Raw genomic sequence first — 5,426 nt, 5'->3', positions numbered from 1 at the left:
ATCGGAAGCAGTATTCCAAAACATCCCAAGGATCTTCTCGGTGCCAAGCTCGGAAGACAAACTCATACTTTTTTCCGCGGCATTCGGGCCTGGAAGAGCTTTCAGGAACCGACGGGAATTGGATACCCAGTTCCTTATCTCAAAGCCACCGCTTCTGTGGATCTCGTAAACTTCCTTGGCAATACGTATGGCGTCGTCCTCATCTTCCACGCTCACCAGTGCGTCGTCAACGTAGTGTTGATTGATAATTACGTCAACCGCTCACTTCCATCTGTACCGTTGAGCCGTCAACACGTACGCCGGAGCATCGTATCGTTGCTGTGTACCTGCAGGAACATTTTACATTATTTATTTTTTCCTTACCTGTATTTCAATCAGCACTTTTCAGTGCTAAAATTATTTTCATTTTCTTTTATTCATATTTTCTCTTTTCTTTCCAGCATGGGGAAGTCTTCGGCCGGCTCAAGGGCCGGAAGAAAACGGATTGCTGAACCTAATCCAGGGCCATCTGCCAAAAAAGTTGAAATTTCCAATTCATTCGATGTCCTTCATAACATCGGTGATGAGGAAATATTCATATTTAATTCTGATAAGAGTACTAAGAAACCTTCTTCTTCTTCTTATACTCTTAAAAACGAAAAGATTCCACCAATAACGGTCACGATTCCCGACTTCAATGCCTTTCGAAAAGAAATCGTCACTTCCGTCAAGGATGTGAAGATTTCTTTTCAGATCGGTCGAAGGGGAACTGCTCGTATATTGGCGGAATCTTTTAATGATTTTCAAAAGGTTTTAAATTATTTGAATAATAAAAAACACCAATTTTTTACGTACGACACTAGAAGTGATCGTCCATTTAAAGTTGTACTTCGTGGTCTCACTGGCGATCAGACACCGGATGAGATCACAGCTGAATTAAATTCTTTGTTAGGTTTTTCTCCAATTCAAGTAATTCAAATGAGGAAAAGAACCAACACGAATAATATCAGTAGTGTTGGTTTTGCTCCTGAACTTTATTTGATCCATTTTAAAAAGGATCAGGTTAATAATTTGCAAATTCTTGAAAAGGCTCGTCTTATGTTTCATTGTCGAGTCAAATTCGAACCTTTTCGTAAATCTTCTACCAATTTTCTTCAAAATATTACGCAATGTCGTCGTTGTCAAGCTTTTTGTCATGGCACTAAAAATTGTAGAATGAATGCCAGATGCATGTTTTGCGGCTCATTCGATCATGAAAAATCTAAATGCCTTTTTGGTGGTGATAAGCCAAAAACAGAATTTTTTAAGTGTGCAAATTGCGCAGGTAATCATTCCTCGAATTCGCTAGGCTGTCCCATCAGGGCAAAAATTATTGCTTCTAGGAAAAATCCCAAAGTTTCCAGAAAAGTTTCTTCTCCTCCTTCCTCTTTTTCGTCTTCACACGTCGGGCCGGCAAACAACCTGCCTGTTCGCATTCAGCCTCGGTCTACATTGGAATCACGGCTGGGTAATACCCGAAGTGATTTTAATGTTACCTGGGCTGATTCTGCGCCCCAGACTCGTTGTTTATCGTTCTCAGAGGTGGTTGAAAATGGGTTGCCCTCTTCAGGTTTAACTAATAAAAATGGGAAAAAACCAAGTCTCAACGTTCATGCGAAGGCTTGGGAAAATCCCCGAAATTCAAATACTTTTTCTTCTCCTTCCTCTTCTGATTCTAACAATTTTGTTGATTTGGGTGAGATTACTGAGGAAAAATTAAAATTTTTGCATCAAAATTTAATGGAAATGATGCAACTTATGTTGAAAGCAAATTCAATGTTTGAAGCTTTCCAAACTTCTTTTAATTATGCTAACAAAATTATTATGACTTTACGATTCCCTCATGGATCCAAATAGATGTTTAAATATTATGAATTGGAACGCTAGATCTTTGCTGGCTAACCAAGACGAGTTCTTTTTATTTTTGAAAACTCAAAACATACATATTGCTGCCATCACTGAAACTTTTTTAAAGCCAGACAATAACTTGAAAAGCAATGCTTTCTTTAAAATTTTACGAAATGATCGACTTGATCGACAAGGTGGGGGTGTAGCTATTGTCATCAATAGTCGTCTCAAATTTAGACTTCTTCCTTCTTTCAATACAAAAGTCTTAGAAACAATTGGAATTGAATTAGAAACTTCTATGGGGAAAATTATAATATAATTGTTGCCGCATATTTGCCTTTTCAATGTAGCGGTGAACAGAAAAATTTTTCGAAGGGAGATTTACAAAAACTCACCAGAAATAAATCTAAATTTTTTATTATTGGTGACTTTAATGCAAAACACCGATCTTGGAATAATATTTCATCAAATTCAAATGGGAATATTTTGTTTAATGACTGCTATGCAGGTTATTATACTGTTGAATATCCTAATGGGCATACTTGTTTTTCTTCAATTAGAAACCCCTCCACAATTGATTTGGTTCTAACGGATTTAGGCGAGCATTGTAGTCAATTAGTTACTCATGCGGACCTCGATTCAGACCACCTTCCAGTAACATTTTCTTTATCCCAAAGTCCCATTGAAAACCCTTTAAAATCAACTTTTAATTTTCAAAAGGCTAACTGGGAGCGATATATGAATTTTATTGAACGTAATTTAGATGTAAACGTTCCACTGAATTCAATAGAAGATATTGATTTGGCTGTAGAAAATTTGACAATTGCAATAGTCAATGCTAAAGCCGCTTCAATACCTAAAGTTAAACATAAATTCAATCAACCTTTAATTGATGATGATCTTCAGTTTTTGATACGACTGAAAAACATTCGTCGACGCCAATATCAACGTACTAGAGATCCTTATTTGAAATTAATTTATTGCGACCTTCAAAAAGAGATCAAACGTCGTTTAAATTTCATTCGTAATGAAAATTTTGCTAAAGCAGTAGAGGACATAAAACCCTACTCAAAGCCATTTTGGAAATTAACTAAAATTTTGAAAAAGCCCCAGAAGCCAATTCCTACTTTGAAAGATGGGGATAAACTTCTTTTAACTAATTCAGAAAAGGCTCAAAAATTAGCCCAACAATTTGAGTCTGCTCATGATTTTAATTTAAACGTTGTAAGTCCAATTGATGCTCAAATTTCCCTAGAATTTGATGATATTCTTTCTAAGCAAAATGTGTTTGAAAGTTCTTGTGAGACAAATATTGATGAACTTAAATTGATTTTCAAAAAATTTAAAAATATGAAAGCTCCAGGGGAAGATGGGATTTTCTATATTCTTCTTAAAAAGTTGCCTGAAAGCACTTTAAATTTTTTAGTTAAAATTTTCAACAAATGTTTTCACTTGGCCTATTTTCCCAATAAATGGAAAAATGCCAAAGTAACTCCAATTTTGAAACCTGGAAAAAGTGCTTCAGAGCCTTCAAGTTATCGACCAATTAGTTTGCTCCCTTCTTTAAGTAAACTATTTGAGAGAGTTATTTTGAATAGAATGATGATTCACATTAATCAGAATTCCATTTTCCCTGATGAACAATTTGGTTTTCGTCATGGACATTCTACTACACATCAACTTTTGAGTGTAACTAATATGATTAACGCTAGCAAATCTGAAGGTTATTCAACTGGTGTTGCTCTTCTTGATATTGAAAAAGCTTTTGACAGTGTTTGGCACAAAGGTTTAGTAGCTAAATTAGCTCGATTTGATTTTCCTGTATATCTCACCAAAATTATTCAAAATTATTTGACTAGCCGAACCTTACAAGTAAGCTATCAAAATTCATGCTCTGAAAGGACACCCATTAGAGCTGGTGTCCCTCAAGGCAGTATACTTGGGCCAATTTTATACAATATTTTTACTTCTGATCTTCCTGATGTACCAGAAGGAAAAGGTAGAAGATTATTTGCTGATGATACTTTGCTTTCAGCAAAAGGTCGAAATTTACGGGTGGTACGCAGTAGATTGCAACAAAATTTAAATTCCTTTTTGAATTACTTGAAAATGTGGAAAATTTCTCCTAACGCTTCCAAAACTCAACTTATTTTATTTCCCCATAAGCCAAGAGCAAATTTTTTAAAACCTAATGAAAATCATTCCATAACTTTTAATGGGGTTTCATTAGAATGGTCTGATCACGTGAAGTACTTGGGACTTACACTTGATCGGAATCTTACTTTTAAAAATCACATTGAAGATATTCAATCTAAATGTAATAAATACACTAAATCTCTTTATTCTCTCATCAACAGGAAATCCCGGTTGTGTCTGCGAAATAAGATGCTCATCTACAAACAAGTTTTCCGACCAGCGATCATGTATGCAGTTCCGATTTGGTCTAGCTGCTGCGCGACGAGGAAGAAAGTCATCCAGAGGATTCAGAACAAAGTTCTGAAAATGATTTTGCGGCTTCCACCTTGGCACAGCACCGAAGATCTTCATCGGATTGCAGGCATTGAATCTATCGAAGAGATGGCCAACAAAATCATCTCCAACTTCAGAGGCAAATCGATGCAGTCTTCCATCGCAGAGATTCGTTCTCTTTATGTTTAGTTTAATTTTAAGATAGTGTTTAGTTTTAAGTATAAAATATTTTTGCTATTACTGGATGTTCTCCTACATTAAAAACTTGATTGCGCTCAGCAAATTTAAATCTTATAAATAAATTTTTATAATCTAGTTACTTATAGGGCTATGAACAGTTCATTATTGAGCTGAACACCTAGTTTAATGCAATAATGTAATATAAGTGTAATCATGATTTGATACAAATAAAGACATATTTAAAAAAAAAAAAAAAACGTCAACCGCCTGTGGAAACTCCTTTTGAAATTTTCGCGCATTTGCGTTCTTCACGAAGAGGGCGCTGCACGGTGAACAGCTGGCCCCAAATGTCATTACTCGCATAACATATTCACTGGGAACGATAGAGTCCGCGTTGCTTTTCCAAAAGAACCTTTGGCATTGTTGATCGGCTTCTCTGATTAGTACCTGATGGTACATTTCCCTTATATCACCGGAAAAGGCTATTTTATATTCTCGGAATTTGAGCAAAATAGAAAAAAGCGAACTCATCTGATCAGGCCCTTTTAGGAGAACTGAATTTAAAGATACTCCGTGGGCTTTTGCTGCAGCATCCCAGACTATTCGTAGTTTGCCTGGTTTGTTTGGGTTCACCACGGGGAATATAGGGAGATACCAAACTCTAGGTTGTTTCGATACAAGCTCTTTCTTGTCTAACTTCCTGATGTATCCCTTGCGCAAATAGTCCTGTATTTTTTCCTCCATCAGCGTAGCTAGCTTTTCGTCTTTGCTCAGTCGGCGATCTAAGCATTGCCACCTCCTGAGAGCCATGTCTCTACTGTTGGGCAACCTCACATGTTCGTACTTCCATAACAGTCCTACTTCGTATCTGCCAGCAACCGATTTCATTTGGAAGTTCAACATGTCAATGG

The sequence above is a fragment of the Uranotaenia lowii genome, chromosome 2 (genome assembly GCF_029784155.1).
Source record: "Uranotaenia lowii strain MFRU-FL chromosome 2, ASM2978415v1, whole genome shotgun sequence".
Classification (NCBI taxonomy): domain Eukaryota; kingdom Metazoa; phylum Arthropoda; class Insecta; order Diptera; family Culicidae; genus Uranotaenia; species Uranotaenia lowii.
The sequence above is the reverse complement of the archived record's forward strand: the minus strand, read 5'-3'. Positions refer to the sequence as shown.